Genomic DNA, 17,519 nt, shown 5'->3' on the forward strand with positions numbered 1-17,519 from the left:
CCTGTGCATTGTCTCACTGCCACATATGTCTACCTAGAACCTGCAGGAATCTGAGTAGGTTCCTTTTATTAGGTCAAATTCAAATAAACGAGCTTCAGAAGTAATTACATAATAGAGCCTCTTTTTTCACTTCATCCCCTCAGGAGAAACTTGACTTCAAGTGTGTAATTTGAAGAGACCTTTTGTTCATTCCCACAGATGTATTAAAACATTTCCCTGCAGTCTTTGCAAAGAGATGGTGGTTTTTTTATATGAAAAAACCAACCTCTCCATCTATTGCATGTCATACGAGAGAACAAGAGTAAAGAAAGCTAAACGTGTAGCAGAAGCAAATGATAAAACTTCCAAATCTTGTACTTTATGCTTGAAGAGGAAATGGGATGTTTGAATGACCACAGAATCATAGAGTTGGAAGAGACATTGAGGAACATCTAGTACAGCCCCTTGAAATGTAGAAATCTGCAGCTGTCCTTTATGGGGATAGAACATGCAAACTACCAATCTCCCATTGGTCGTGGTGCCATAATTCCTGCAGGCATTTGCAACCCCATTTTCCACCCATGTGGCAGGAGCCATGCTTAGCAGATGACTAAAACTGGGGGAGATTCAGGATGTAGCCCTTGGACTACCTGATAGCAGTCAGTGTAAGTACAGATCCTGAAGAGCACAGGATCTGACCCGCGCAGAAACCTGAAAGGTACAGATCAGGTGAGTTTGCTTCAGATTGTGGACAAACGAACTTGTTCCAGATTCCCTAAGCCACAGTGATCCATGCTCTAGCAGTTCCTAGATGAATTATCACAATGGCTTTGACGTGAGGGGTCTTATTAAATACAACCCAGAAGCTGGAATTTTGATGGGTACAAGGAAGAGGTAGTCATCAAGGTCCCATGATAGGCTCAGCCCCACAAGAGGCAGAAGTGATGGCCACCAATTTGGATGGCTGTAAAACAGGGTTAGACAAATTCACAAAGTACAAAGCTATCAATGGCTACTAGCCTTGAGGGCTAAACTCTGCATTCATGGTCAGACACAGTACCTCTCTGAATAACAGTTCCTGGGAACTGAGTGCTGTTGCACGCTTGTCTTGGGTAACTCGTTGGACTAGATTGGCCATTGGCCTGATCCAGCAGACACTCCTTATGTTCCTTTGTGGTTCCCTCCTCTCTCCCCCAATAGAAGTAAAGTTTTGCAAAGTGCAGAGTGAGACCATGTAGCAGTGAGTTATACAGAGCCGTGCCATTCAGCTCAGTGCAACGCAACTACTCAGTCTAACAACTCTTAGAGGTCTCTCACCACTGCAACCTCTGAACATAAAGGTAAAGGGACCCCTGACCATTAGGTCCAGTCGTGACCGACTCTGGGGTTGCGGCGCTCATCTCGCTTTATTGGCCGAGGGAGCTGGCGTACAGCTTCTGGGTCATGTGGTCAGCATGACTAAGCCGCTTCTGGCGAACCAGAGCAGCGCACGGAAACACCATTTACCTTCCCGCTGGAGCGGTACCTATTTATCTACTTGCATTTTGACGTGCTTTCGAACTGCTAGGTTGGCAGGAGCAGGGACCGAGCAATGGGAGCTCACCCCGTTGCGGGTATTCAAACCGCTGACTTTTTGTTCGGCAAGTCCTAGGCTCTGTGGTTTAACCCACAGCACCACCTACGTCCCTTACTTCTGAACATAGGCGCCAACTATAGGGGCCCTGGGGGCCCGGGCACCCAAAAAAAATGTGGGTGCTCAGCACCCACAGCACGGGCTCTGATGTGACTTCCGGTACAACCTGGAAGTTGCATCAGAGTTCTCTCAAGGCCTCAGGCATGATTTCTGAGGCCCCACAAGGCCTTGGAGATCGCATCCAAGGCCCTGCTGGGCCTCAGAAGCGCTGCTGCAGTGTGCTGATTAGCTTGACATCATGACATTATAATATCACATGACATCGCAGGCACCATTGGGCACTCATAACCTGGGGCCCAAGTTGGTGCCCCTGACTCTGAATCTGCCAGATTGTTCAAAAAGGATGGGTTGGGACTTTTGGCAGCTGCCCCACATTGGTTGGAAAGAAATATTGCAACCAAAGTCCTCTTTTATAACATAACTGCTCATTTGCTTTAAAAAAATAAAAAGACTTGGAAAGTTAAAAATGGAAGGTACATGTTTTCTTCTCTTATACATGCAAGTTGGGAGAAAATACATTCATGGTTAATAAGTGGTCTACAGTCATGGTTTAACAGGCTATATTGAAATAAATCATTGCCCATAAACCCTATGCTGAGTGTGACTAATGCTCCTACAATATACTTATAAGGGAAGACTGTGTGTTTGTGTTCAAACCTCCATAAGTATTTTTAATTGCTTATGCCTGGGTAAAATAATAGAACTGCAGACATGAAAGGACCAGAGACTCCAGACTTGCCAGTTCTGTAAGCATTGCTTTGGGGAAAAGGAATTGAAAATTAACTATCATCATGCCAGTACAAAAAAAACTATGGCTACACTTCATAGGATCATAAAATTGTACAGTTGGAAGGGACCACAAGGGTCATTTAGTCCAACCCACTGCAATACAGGAATCTTTTGCCCAATGCTGGGCTCAAAACTACCAGCCTGAGATTAAGAGTCTCATGCTCCATTGGCTGAGCTATCTCAGGTTGGAATACTGTATCTAATCCGGACCACCACACATCCAAAGGAACATTTTTAAGGTCTACAGAGAGAGGCGGTTTAGTAGAGATGTTGCAATAAATTAATCTAGGGAATCTTGCAGATGTGAACTCTCCTGAATAATTACTCAGAAGAAAGATTGGGAAGTGCAAATCCGTCAGTGTTAGTCTTCTCATTTTTCCAATCCTAAATTCATTTTGCCACACTTCTGCATAAGTTTGTTTTAAACAGTACGTATATGGTCATTAAGAAATTCAGAATAATAAAATTCAACCATAAAACAAGTGTTACAGAATGTGAGATTCACCATTACCATGTGAGACTATGTCCCCAAGGTATTATTCAAGGATAAGATGGCAGGGGTGGGGGTGGGGAGATGAAAAGAATTCACTTCACCCAAATGCATCCCTCCAAAATGAACTCTGCAGGTAGGCACATTCCATTGCCTTGGTGATTGACATATCCAGAAAAAGGAACTCTTGCAAAAATTGTGGTGTGCGTGTCTACCAAAGCACACATGTCTATAGGCTGTTTTGTCTAATATACACATTTTTAAAGCATCTGTCCTAATATACTTTTTTGTGTCCATTTCACTAATACAAAAGTCTCTGTGTGTTTGCATGTTTCCCATGTGCAGATTAGATACCAGACTAAACAGACAACACGCTGTTACTCTCAGGGGGAGATTTTACATATTTTACATACATATTATGTATTTGACATTCATTTCCTTCTGTAACTCTAACATGAATTCAATATCAAATACACTTGCATAATATGCAGAATTCCTCCTGAAAGGAATGGTACTTCAACAAGCACCCATCATTCTCAGGGGGGATTCCAGGGGATTGATTTCAACATGTATAGTGGCAGGACACCAGTGTGCAATGCACAAGAGAGTGAGAATCTGGCAGCGCATGAATAATAGAGTGTACATAAGAAGCTATGGGTTAAAGAGCCTAGGACTTGCCAATCAGAAGCTTGGTGGCTCGAATCCCCACGACGGAGTGACCTCCCACTGCTTGGTCCCAGCTCCTGCCAACCTAGCAGTTCGAAAGCACATCAAAGTGCAAGTAGATAAATAGGTACCGCTCCGGCGGGAAGGTAAACGGTGTTTCTGTGCACTGTTCTGGTTCACCAGAAGTGGCTTAGTCATGCTGGCCACATGACCCAGAAGCTGTACGCCAGCTCCCTCGGCCAATAAAGCGAGATGAGCGCTGCAACCCCAGAGTTGGTCACGACTGGACCTAATGGTCAGGGGTCCCTTTACCTTTACTAAGAACATCAGAAGAGACTGCTGGATCAGGCCAATGGCTCAGCATCCTGTTCTCACAACCAGATGCCTGTGGGAAACCTGCCAGCAGGATCTGAGCACAATGGCAGTCCCCATTTTTGGTTCCAGCACCTGCTGTTCAGAAGTGTTGCTGCCTCTAGCTGTACCCCCTGCTCTGATACACACATTGGTCCTGGCAGGTGAGTCCATTGGCTCTGGAATCATGGCTTTCCAGATCCCTCCTCCGTCCCCAGCATCTTCCAGTCATCTTGCTTCCACAAGATTGCTACTTCCCTTCAGTTGGCCAATCTCTGCTTAAGCATCCTTTGCCTAAATTTGTCGTATATACAGAAGCAGTATGCACAGTGCTTCCGACATTAGGTAAAAGGTAAAGGTAAAGGACCCCTGGACAGTTAAGTCCAGTCAAAGGCAACTATGGGGTTGCAGCGCTCATCTTGCTTTCAGGCCGAGGAAGCCAGCGTTTGTCCACAGACAACTTTCCGGGTCATGTGGCTAGCAGGACTAAACCGCTTCTGGCGCAACGGGACACCATGACAGAAACCAGAGTGCACGGAAACACTGCTTGCCTTCCTGCCACAGCAGTACCTATTTATCTACTTGCACTGGCGTGCTTTCAAACTGCTAGGGTGGCAGGAGATGGGACAGAGCAACAGGAGCTCACTCTGCTGTGGGGATTCGAACCGCCGACCTTCCGATCGGCAAGCCCAAGAGGCTCAGTGGTTTAGAACACAGCGCCACCCATGTCCCACATAAAAACCCTTCCCATCACCCTAGAATCCTGTCCATGCTGTCTAGGAAATAGCAGACATATTTTGTGACTGCCTTCTCAGAAAATAACATTCAGATACTGGTGTTTGTACAAATACAAATATTTCAGCACATAAAGTGTACATGTACCCAGAGACTTAAATAACCAACAGGCCAGATTCAGTAGTTTTCTACTTACATGTTAAGTTCAGCATGCATAGGCAAACTGGGCTGGTAGATATGATTTGAGACCAGGGGCAGATCCCGAGTAAACACACTTTTATATATCCATGCAAAAAGCATATGCAAAAGAATGCAAGAATAGCATTGACTGCAGGAAGGAGTCTATGCTCAATCTTTTTCTTTTTATCACATAGCTATAGCACAAAATTATAAAGCAACAATGTAAAATTATAATGATGTGGAATATCACTAAATTATCACCCATTTATGTATGCTGATGCTTATCAGTTTACGTTGCGTGGATTAATTTGTGCATCTGATCAGGGCAGAGGAAAAAGAAGGCGAATCTAAAAGTCACTGGTTGTCTGTCATTTTGAATTTACACTCATTTGCTTAATCTCATTATACAGATGCACAATGCTAAGCCCACTTGGGTGGTTTGGCGATTTTAATACTCTCTTTCAGCCATAGCCCAGTGTTTGCCTCTGCTAGGACACGTGGCCTCTGTTAACCCAGCTCACTTGTCAGATAAATCCTTGCTGTGCTGCACTCCACTGTATTTTAATAAATCAAGCCTGAACCAATTCTCCCAGGATGTTTTGAGAACCAGCAAATAGGTGGAGGAGACCCCACCATGACCTGATCTCCGGCTGCCTAGTGAATTTCAGTACAGTCTGAGTGCTCCAGAGGGGATTGATGGGCTACCATAGGCAAGAACTACAAATTATTCTTGTGTTCCTCTCTCAGCATGGGGTGAATTCATCAGAAAACTTTCTGACATGTGGTGTGAGAATTCAGTGGGTAACAAAAGGGCTTGAGAATGAGAAGTAACAATGAAGTGGGAAGTTCGTAGCTGAGATACTCAGCTAGGTGGAAGTAAGAGGACTTCTTAAGCTCCATTTAGAGAGATATACTAGACAGTAGACAGAGATGCACAACAGCCACAAGGTTCAGTCTGAGCCCCGATTTAACGCTTATGGAATCTGCCTGCCTCAGCCTGAGGCATTTCATATACTTGATTGATTCAACTTGATTATTTAATTTCTATACTGCATAATATATTAAAAGTATCTCCAAGCAGTGTACAGTAAACTGAAGCAGCAACAGACAATTTAAACAAAGTATTTCAAAAATACACAGTAACATATAAAAATGTTACATTAACACAAAGTTACATACATACATACATACACACACACACACACAGTGGTACCTCAGGTTACATACGCTTCAGGTTACATATGCTTCAGGTTACAGACTCCGCTAACCCAGAAATAGTACCTTGGGTTAAGAACTTTGCTTCAGGATGAGAATAGAAATCGTGCTCTGGCGGCGCAGCAGCAGCAGAAGGCCCCAGGTTAAGAACAGTTTAAGGTTAAGAACGGAACACTGGAACGAATTAAGTACTTAACCCTAGCTACCCCTATGTCTGTCTGTCTGTCTGTCTGTCTGTCTGTCTGTCTGTCTCTCTCTCTCGTATATATATATATATATATATGTGCATATATCTATCATCTATCTCTCTCTCTCTCTCTCTCTCTCTCTCTCTCTATCTATCATCAATCATCTATCTATCTATCATCTATCTATCTATCTATCTATCTATCTATCTATCTATCTATCTATCTATCTATCTATCTTTCTATCTATCTATCTATCTATCATCTATCATCTATCATCTATCATCTATCATCTATATCTATCTATCTATCATCTATCTATCTATCATCTATCTATCTATCATCTATCTATCTATCTATCTATCTATCTATCTATCTATCTATCTATCATCTATCATCTATCTCTATCGATCATCTATCATCTATCTATCTATCTATCTATCTATCTATCTATCTATCTATCATCTATCTATCATCTATCTATCTATCTATCTATCATCTATCTATCTATCTATCTATCTATCATCATCTATCTCAGTATCATTTCAGGGGCTTCTCTCCCCCAATCCCAATTCGGTGTTAGCAAAAAAATAAATAATTGTCATTGCATTTGAATAGCAATGCCCGTCAACTTTTTTGGGGGGTGGGCTCAAATATTTTATTGGGGGGAGGCAAAGGGACCTCAGTCCCTAGGAGTTGGCTCCCATGCAGGGTTGCATCTAATAGCTGCATGTTTTTCTCTCATGTGACCCCATCTTTCTCATGTGGTTTTCTACATTCTTGTATTACCATGGAACCTCAGGAACAAAAGCTTAAAGCCACACACTTCTTTGTTTAAAATGTCAGTAAGCTGATTATGCTAGACTTTTTTGTTAAGAAGCAGGTCTAAATCAAATCACCACCAGAGTCAATATTCCTCCAGGCTGAAGGTAAAGAAGAATGGCTCGCCTAAGGCCAACAAATGGGATCACAGCTGAGATTTGCATCAGGGACTTCCCCGCTGACAGCTGATGTTTTTAAGAAATCTCCAGATCTTAATTTTGCTGTTGGCACTGACTATAACCATGTTCTTAGGCCTTACGTAGTGTTTGCTTCTACCTTCCATCCGCTGATGGGCCGTTAGAAGCCCACCTAGGGCAAGGAGAGGAACAATTGGAAGCCCACTTCAAGCTCCAGAGGTCATGAACTGGCAGGACGATGGGGAGGAGGAAGAGGATCCTGATGATGGGTGTAGCCAGGACTGGGACACACCAGGGCAAGAAGAGGATGGGGAAGGAAGTCCTCACAGGGTGACAAAGGATGGCAAGGGGATAGGGGGTCAGTGTGCAGGAACCGGAACAGCAGGACCCATCTCCAGAGCCAGAGCGGCCTTTGTCTCCATGAACACGGCAGGCTGAGAGGTTTAGGGAGCAGTGGGGGGTATGCTCTAGGTGGCTGAGACAGGAAAGGGCCCACAGACCAGCTCCCTAGCTGGCCAGGTGGAGCTTGCTAGCTCTGGGAGGAGGTGAGTGATTCCTCAGCTGGAGTAGGCTCAAAACAGGTGAGGGTCACTGGCCTCATCCAGCCCAGATGCTGAAACCAACATGCAAGGTATAAAAGGGAAGCAGAGCTGAGGTGCTCAGCTGCGTACATTGATTGGAACTTGGTGTGGATGCTCCTGGACCTCTGGACTTTGTTTCGGGTTTGACTCTGAACTGTATTTCCTGGACTTTGGACTTTGCTTGCGTGGATTGAGCCCTGGTCTTTGAACTTTGGACTTGACATGCAGTCATACCTCAGAAGTCGAAAGCAATCTCAAAATGTTCGGAAAGCAAGGCGCGGCTTCTGATTGGCTGCAGGAAGCTCCTGCAGCCAATTAGAAGCCACAGGTGTTATGTACTGAAGTTCTCACCCTGGGCCAGCAGGGGGATACTATAGATAGTTATGCAAATAAGGGATCGAAAGTGACGTTCAGTGATTGGATAGTTTTAGGAAATTGTTACAGTTACATTGTACTGGAGCTCTATATAAGCTGGCTGACTGAACCCTTCAGTTCAGTTCTGTCCTGGCCTGTGAATAAACAAAAGCTGTTTGAAGAATCGCTGTGTCATCTGATATGTTCACCCACAACTTAACAGCGGAAGTCATGTCAGACATTTGGGTTCCAAAGAACATTCGCAAACTGGAACACTCACTTCTGGATTTGCAGCATTCGGGAGCCAAAACATTCAAGTCAGAAGGCATTCATCAACCAAGGTATGACTATACTGACTTGCTGCTGGGTGGCCCAGGGGTTTAGGAAACCAGATGATTTCTTTGAAGCCCTGTCCACACCTGATATCAGGTATCCTGTCAGGTGTAGGACGAGTGGGCAATCCCTAAAATGACACTGTGGATTCCTCACCCCTGCATTATGCTATCTTTAATCAGTAAATTTATCTGTACTTGTCTCTCCACAGTTTGCTGCACATTATGACAAAGCTCTCATTTTGCTGAAAACAAGGATTATATAAGAACAACCACTCCAATTGCTTAATTAATGACATTACTGTTATTTGAATGCATTTTAAATGCAGTTTCTGTTCTCAGATGTCCTCTTTGTTATCCTGTTGGAGAAAGGGTGGCGATATAAATGTGGTAAATATCTTGTTTACATAAAACAATAGTAGATTTGCTCCTTTAACTCACTGCTGCTATTTTGTAGATGAACCTTTTGTGCTTCCTATGTTTGTGCTCTGAAAGTCTAGACAGCTTGTGAAGTAGCAATGTGCAAAAAAATAAAAAAAGGGTACAGAAAGCACTTTTCTATGATAAGAGTCTCTGAAAGAAGGCTTGACATGGTGGGTGGACAACATGATTGCAAACCTTCCTGTGCAGCTCGAGAGAAAAATATTCCCCATTTGCTTATTTTTCCTACAAGTAGAAGTGGATGAGAGCTGTGCCATCAGCAACACTGTTTGGCTGCTAGTTTTCATTTGCAGCATCAGTGGAAATTTCAGGTGATTCAAGAAATTACACAGCTACATCCGGCACATGGGTGAACCAGAGGGGGAAAGGGTTCTGAAGCAGCAAGCGCAGTCACTGAGAGACTAAAAACTTCCATGACACAAAGCAAAACAAAACATTCAAAAACAAGAAGCTGCCTTGTACTGAATCAGCCCCTCAGTCCATTTGCTCAGTACAGTGGTACCTTGGGTTACATACGCTTCAGGTTACAGACTCCGCTAACCCAGAAATAGTGCTTCAGGTTAAGAACTTTGCTTCAGGATGAGAACAGAAATCGTGCTTCGGTGGCATGGCAGCAGCAGGAGGCCCCATTAGCTAAAGTGGTGCTTCAGGTTAAGAACAGTTTCAGGTTAAGAACGGACCTCCGGAACGATTTAAGTACTTAACCCGAGGTACCACTGTACTGTCTATGCTGACTGGCAGAAACTCCCTGGAGTCTTTCCCAGCCCTATGCAGGATAGAAACTGGAACCTTTTGCAAACATAGAATTCAATGACAGTTTCCTCGCTTTGCCAAATGCTGAGAAGATTGCCAGTAAAAGCAGCACGAGGCAGCACCACTGTGTGTGATTCACAAGGATTCCTATCCACCTGTCTTCTACTTGCAAGCTGCCACAAAGGAAGACCTCTTTGCTTCTGGGCATGCCCATGCCCAGAAAGGTGCCCTCAAGGGACTGAAGGCCTTTGTCTGAAAAGGGTTCACCACCACCCAGTGGTGTAGCATGGTTTGCTGGTGCCCGGGGTAGGGTGCAGATGGTGTACAGAGCCTGCTGCAACAGTCCAGCTCTTGCCACCGATATCACCGTAGTGACGCCAGCCGTGCACCACTTTGCAAGGTTGGAATCCCAGCCTCCTAAAGTGGCACAGGAACGGCAGGGCAGCATGAGCAGCAAACACACACACACCGAAAATTGTGCCTATGCTACACGCCAGCCACTACCATTTTAGACCTAGGAACTGGGAGGCCACTAATCCCTGGCTCTAGCCACTAAGCTTCTTTGAAGAGGAGACTACAACACTGCCTTTTAAACAAAGAAGAGAGTATCAGATATAATGGTTATAAATCACCCACTCCCCACTTCCATCTCACTTTTTATGATGCTGCCAAGCTGACAACTTCTAGTAAAATATATTTTATTGCAACAGACAGTGCGTGGTAATAGTTACGAGCATGAGCCACACTCCTGGTGAAATGATGAATTTTGCTGTAAACAGAATCTGTTCTATGTAATTGTTAGCAAAATGTCCGATCCATTTAAGAGCTAATTATAACTACCAGTTTTAAGACCAGTCTGGGCAAAACTCTTCTGAGTGCAGGGAGGAGGCACAGGATGGGGTCTGAAGGCTCATAAATTATCACAAGTTTCATTAAGGTCCTTGAAGTGTGATTAAATAAAATTAATATGGAAGATTATTTCCAATATCCTTCAAGAGCGTTTTTTTTTATCCCCTTTGCATTTTACTAAGCATTCCCAAGCTTATCTGCTAGTAACTAGTTTAATGATTTTCAAATGGTGTTCCTGGGTGTATTTGAGGTTCTACAGTAAGAAATGTACTGGGAATTACTCACTGAGAGGATCACTCATGGTTCACGAGGTCCCTTAGAAGCCCAACTCATGGTTCACGAGGTCCCAAAGCCCATATTACCTTGGTGTGCCAACTCCCATCAACTCCTCTCAGCGTTTGGAGTTGTAGAGAGGACTATGTTGGCCACTCCAGCTCTAAAGGAACCAGATAAACCAACTACGAGAAGCAAGTTGACACTTTCAAGTTCAGAAACTCGGGATTTAAGCCTCAAATTAGGGCAAGCATACACCCTAATATCAACTATTCATACAGAAGCTTCTTTCTCAAAAGAACTCTCTTTGTCAGTGTTGAACAGTTGCTAAAAGGCACAGCAACGAGAAAATAACATGCACTATTTTGTTTATAGACACTTGTTTCTGAAATGAAAAGATGACTTGAATATTTAAACTGATATTTAACAACTCCTTAATGGTCATACATTTTAAATTCAATGACTGGGAAGACTCAAACAAAAGGAGAGGTCTTTGTTTAGCGATAGTCACATGCATCAAACTGCAGTGAGAACAAGGGATAATTTGCAACCGTCTTCTACATCCATGCTTGTTTGTATGCTATTTTTATCATTGACTGGGACTAAAAAGAAATGGGAAAACAGAAAGAAAAACATTTCTTTCTTTCTTTTACATTTTAATAGCTTCACTGTACAACACTACCAATTTTAAATTCTCTTTTCAAGTAGAGGACTGTCTGCTGACAGCTGTTCAGATAGAAGACTATTCTTCTATAAGGCAAGGAACAGGGCTATCCTAACAGGAACCCATGATAAGCAACCGGTAAGGTCCTAGGCGCAGGAACCTTGAAGACTTTCATAGTCCTGACAAAACTTGACAGATAGGTCTCTAGATATAGATGTGAGTGCTACACTACACAATTGCAAAACATCATGCACATTCCATCATTAACCAGCTTGTAAGACCAAATAAAAAGAAAGTGTTTTGCAAAACAACTTGTTTTGCTTCTCTCTCTCTCTCTCTCTCTCTCTCTCTCTCTCTCTCTCTCTCTCTCTCTCTCTCTCTCTCTCAAAAATTACTTTTGTCATTATGAAATAATTGAAAACCATGAAACATTAATGCACCAAAAGCCAGAGAGTTCAAAGCCTCCATCACGCATAATTTCCATAACATTGCATTGTGGCTTAATAAAAGGATATTGTTGTGCACATATCAAATCTCTTCTAATCCAAATAAGGGCTTTCTGTTCACTAATGAAAGCATTTTTATGCATAAGGTTTAAAGCCCAAATGCTAAATAAGCATTACAGTGATATTGGGCTCCTGTTTGAGCAAGTATTATCTGTGTGGTTCCTTAAATCTTTTGGAATCACCCAAAGATAACTCAGCATTGTTCAGTAATTAAAAACAAACCACCTCTCTAAATGCAGTGTTTGTACAATTCTGATTCCTCGAAAAACTGACACACTGGCAAACTCAACTCTTTGATCCCAGACCCAAGACATTTTCCCCTCCTCTCACATCTCTGTCAAATAGCATGCTTACTGGCTAATGAATCATTTGCAGGAAGAAAGAGAGGTTTTCACAAGGATGAAAGCAGGGGCAAAGTGGTATGCTTTGCTGCTCCGCAGGTGGCACGGAAAACAACAGTGCTTCCAATTTTTTCCTTGAGTACTGTTATTTCTGTGTGGTAACCGCTGGCATCAAAATGTTGCATCACAACTGTGCCGTGCATGATGCCTGGATACGGACCCAGAGACAAAATCAGTCAAGGCTATTCCTCCTGACAGTGGCAGTAAATATATGCACCCTGGTCCACTAATATATGTGCTAAAGCAGGTTTTTGTGGGGACAGCTGTGGTGAAGGCAGATGCATGTCATCTGGAATACCAGGAGATGAAGTTTGGGAATTGGATGAATAATTAAAATTTTCATTTTCAGAAGCATAAGTTGCAGGCCCAGGGAGGACTCCCCTGCTGAGTGCCTGAGGGCCCTGTTCCTCCTGGCCTCTTTCCACCTGGCCTAGGGCGGGGCTTGACTGGCCTCATAAGAACTGCTGCTGCGGCTGCTGCCCAGCAAGGACTTGGATCTTTTGGGGAAAGTTTCGTTGGGAGTTTTTGCTGCTGTTAGTGATATTACTGATATTAACTTTTTGTATCTTTATTTTTATGTGGAAACTGTTCAGTTTGGTTATGTAGTTGCGTGTTGAGTCCCACAGTGCCACCCCCAAAATAATTCACACTTCACACTTCAATTTTTGTTTAAGGTTTTTGGCATGATTTTGGCCACAACTTTATTCAATACAAAAAATGTGAGTGGTTGCTTAGGCATTGGTGATGACTATCTGTCCTTGCCCCCAAAGGACAGAGCTGGTCCCTTCCGGACTCCACCGGAAGCCAGCGTGGGAAACAAGTATTGGGTGAGAAAATGAAGCTGGGAAACAGACCCTCATCTCTCACCCTCATGTTCCGGTGGGGCTTGCACGGCCCAAGCCCGGCTCCACGGACAAGGACGAATTGTATGGCAAGCCCCTGGATTCCTTTAACGGAATTCCCTTTCCGCATCATTTGGAGGGATAGGCACCTTACCCCTCCAAGCACCAATTAACCAATGCCTAACCGCCAACCTTACAAGTTGTGACGATTTGCTACGCAGTAGGCAAAAACCAAATGGCACCAGCCAATTAGCCAGATGGCAAAATTCCTACCAGGCCCCCGCTCAAAGGCGAACGACCCCATGACAGGCATAGCAAGGTCAAATGAACCAAAACCACCCTATAACAGGGAGGGAGGGCGGGTGATCCGATGCAAAACGGCCAAGAGGACGTCCCTTCGTCTGGCCCCTGTATTTAAAGCCTCTAGCCCCTCCTCCGAATTAGCAACACTCAAAAATCCCCAGCAACCCAATTAACCTCTTAAGGCCTGGGTTTTACATATTTGCCTAGTCATCCCTGGGTGGCCTGTTACCCAACCGCAACACGTGCTCCACGAGCGTGGAGAACCCGCTTTTTCAATGTGTCTTATTTATTTTTACGACTACTTTGCTATGTTTGTACAGTGGTACCTCAGGTTAAGTACTTAATTTGTTCCGGAGCTCCGTACTTAACATGAAACTGTTCTTAACCTGAAGCACCACTTTAGCTAATGGGGCCTCTTGCTACCGCCGCACCACAGGAGCCCGATTTCTGTTCTTATCCTGAAGCAAAGTTCTTAACCTGAAGCACTATTTCTGGCTTAGTGGAATGTGTAACCTGAAGCGTATGTAACCTGAAGCATATGTAACCCGAGGCACCACTGTAATTCTATAAATCTTTTCATATTGTAAGCCACCTTGAGCATTGTTTTAACTGTGGAAAGGCGGCATACATATAAAATGATGATGATGATGATGTTTGCACAGATGAAATGCATGTGGAAAATACACACCTTGCACATTTGCAAAAAAATGGAGCAAGCTGTTGCTGCACCATGTTGGTATCATGGGCAATAAACCCACAAACAACAACAATCCACAGGCCGTATGCCAAGTTAGACTATTGGTCCATCTAATTCTGCATTGTCCACATCATGAGTGGGGAAACCTTGGCCTTGATGTTGCTGAACTATAGCTTCCATCATGGCCAATGGCTATTGATGATGGAAATTGTTCAGCAACATCAGGAGGGCCAAGGGTTCCTCACACCTGGTCTAGAATGATGGGCAGGGGTCTCCTGGGTTTCAGCTCTAGTACCTAGAGATGTGAGGGATAGGACCTGGGACCTGTTGCATCTTGCCACAGAGCCATGACCCTTTCCTTTTCAGGTAAGCATTAGTAAGTTGTGAAGACAAACAAGAGAAATCTGCTGAACTCTTAGCAATCTGCTGAACATTTAGATTATGTGTCAATAATTTATGGGAATAACCATAAAGCCTGGGAAGCAGGACCAAGCCCAAGGTACTTTGGTGCCTGGGGTTCAGGACAAGGTTTTGCCCCCTGCCATTCCATGTACAGAATCCAATCAAATTAGCACCTGAATCTTAGTTCAATACTGGCTATGGTGAACTTTTCATAGAAGAGTGGAAGCCTTCCGTGGACTATTTTTCAAAAATACTATAGTCAAATGAAATCGCAGGCAGGATTTGAGCTAAAAGCAACAGCAGAAAAAGGATAAAATAATTGTAAAAGAGGAACTTTGTGTAATAGATAAAGATATAATGCAGTAGAAAATGTTTGAGTAAAAACAGTGCGGGGAGTGGGGGTGGGTGGGAAGTCAATTTATGGATGTAAGTATTTGATATGAAAATTATTGTGAAAATGTTTGGAAAATTTAATAAAAAATTATATTACCAAAAAAAATAAAAAACCAGGCTGTGGGATGTCATCCTTGGCAGGAGCTGAAACCAGCAGGCTTGCTTAGGAGGTGTAGAGCAAGCCAGCTTAGGGGACTCTGGGGAAATGATGGAGAACTGCTGCCCTACCCCCCCTGCTGCCTGAGGCAGCTGTCTCACTCTGCCTAATGCTAGGGATGGCTCTGCCAGGAAACGAAGCAGCACATCAACACAGAACAATGCTAGGATGCAAACTAATGTGCAAGCTATAAGCCTCAGCAAGCAATCAGCAGTTAGATGGAAGGGTTAGAAATATGAACCCTAACAAGCCAGGAAGTTGCTAGATAGTGATCATGGACAAACATTGGGAAGCCAAGGGGCTAATGTTAAAGTTAGCAAGTATACAAAAGCATGGGGTCTAACTATAAGCACTGACAAGCCAGGAAACATTCAGATGGGGAGGAAGGATAAGTACCAGCAAGCTAGTCAGATGTTAGATTAAGAGGAAGGATAAGAGCTAGCAAGTCAAGAAAGCACTTAGATGAGAAGGGAAGAAAAGCACACTAGCATGGCAGTAAGCATTCAGATAAGACACAGAGATAAGCAAGAGCAACAAGTCAGGCAGCACTTTGAATGAGGAACAATAGACACACATGAAAGGATCGTGTGAACTAACACACACACACACCAATATGCCATCTACCCATTCTGAAAACACTATCCCTACCCTGAATCCATGCAATGGGGACTTTTTGACGAGGCAGAAATATCCACAGATGCAGGGATATGCTAGGATGTGAGCTGATATTCAATCGGGCCACACAGGTTCAGAAAAATCAGCCCGTGTGTTATGTACTGAGTTAAATAGGATCCAAAATGCAGCAGTCTGATTGGTCCTAGAACAATAGGATCCAAAACGCAGCAGTCTGATTGGTCCTAGAACAATGCAGCAGTATGATTGGTCCACAGGAGCCACCCAATCCAGCTCCAGATGGAAGTGAATCCTACAGGAGAATCCCAGAATTAGCCAATCATGTACAGCCCATTGTGTAAATAATGCATATAAAGCAGATACTTTGAGGGGACTTCCATTCCCTCCTCACCACTATGAGCTGAATAAAGAGCATGAAATCCACTCTCAACTCCGAGTATATTTCACCGTGCAAAAGTTATGTTTCTGCTTAGGGATGAATGCTATCCTGTTGAGTGTATAATGGCACATTTTGGCAAATGGTGTCCTCCTCCCAGATAACACACGTTGCGGTGAGATCATCAAGACTGCCCTCACTGCTGTTGTGGGTGGGAGTGATTGGATAGCCACAACAACCCGACTGGTGGTCCCTCGGTTGCTGGGGTAATTCTGGCTGCCAATGGGATCATTTCATGCATTAACTGAGGGACCTATATATACCGCTGCACGTTGCCTTGAGCTTCCTCTTTTCGCCTTGTGCATCACCCACCCACCCTCCCTATATTCAGGGTTCATTATGACCTTGATATGCCACCGTGGGTCGTCTGTTTTGGGGACAGGGGCCCAGTAGGAATTTTCCCATTTGGCTGATTGGCTGGCACCAGTTGGGTTTCTCCTGCCGTGTACCAAATCTTCACAACTGCGTAAGGTTTGGCGGTTAGGCATTGGTTCAATGTGCTGTGGAGGGGATGTTGTCACACCTACCCCTCCAATGCACAAAAGGTATTCCATAAAAGGAATCCAGGGGATCGCCTTGCTTTTGTCAGGGGTGAGGGCCACGCCAGAGCCCCTGGGAGCATTTGGGTTGAGCTTGAGTTTGAACCTGGTCCAATGCTTCCCCAGGATGTTTTCCTTCTCTGATCTCTGCTGGAGTCCAGTCATCAGTGCTGCCCTGCCAAGTTCAGGTGCATCTAGCCATTCTGAAGGAAATCAGCCCTGAGTGCTCAATTGAAGGACAGATCGTGAAGCTGAGGCTTCAATACTTTGGCCACCTCATGAAAAGAGAAGACTCCCTGGAAAAGACCCTGATGTTGGGAAAGATGGAGGGCACAAGGAGAAGGGGACGACAGAGGACGAGATGGTTGGATAGTGTTCTCCAAGCTACCAGCATGAGTTTGACTAAACTGCAGGAGGCAGTAGAAGACAGGAGTGCCTGGTGTGCTCTGGTCCATGGGATCACAAAGAGTCGGACACAACTAAACAGCAATAAAGGAACCCAACAAGCTCAACATAATGAGGAAGAAAGCAAACACAGGAAAATCATCTTATCCACAGAGCTAAAAAATCACCCAACCACAGAGACAATATTTGGAATTCAATTTGAGAATAAACACAATTGGATGTTTTTCATGGCATTGTAGGCATGTGAAGATGTCTTTCAACCTGACTGAGATTCAGAAAGAAAACCCAAATAATAACAAAAGAAATCTGAGGGTGT

The 17,519-nt window shown here is 44.0% G+C and overlaps 1 protein-coding gene and 1 long non-coding RNA gene across 3 annotated transcripts in view; one reads left to right on the forward strand and one right to left on the reverse strand.

The window, feature by feature from the left end:
* DCC (DCC netrin 1 receptor) overlaps positions 1-17,519 on the reverse strand; it is a 934,061-nt gene that overhangs the window by 436,445 nt on the left and 480,097 nt on the right. The gene's annotated exons all lie outside the window — the stretch shown is intronic.
* The window catches only part of LOC309380245, a 57,940-nt gene that overhangs the window by 35,356 nt on the left and 5,065 nt on the right, over positions 1-17,519 (forward strand). The gene's annotated exons all lie outside the window — the stretch shown is intronic.

This window comes from Podarcis melisellensis (genome assembly GCF_964234715.1).
Source record: "Podarcis melisellensis genome assembly, chromosome: 11".
Lineage (NCBI taxonomy): Eukaryota > Metazoa > Chordata > Lepidosauria > Squamata > Lacertidae > Podarcis > Podarcis melisellensis.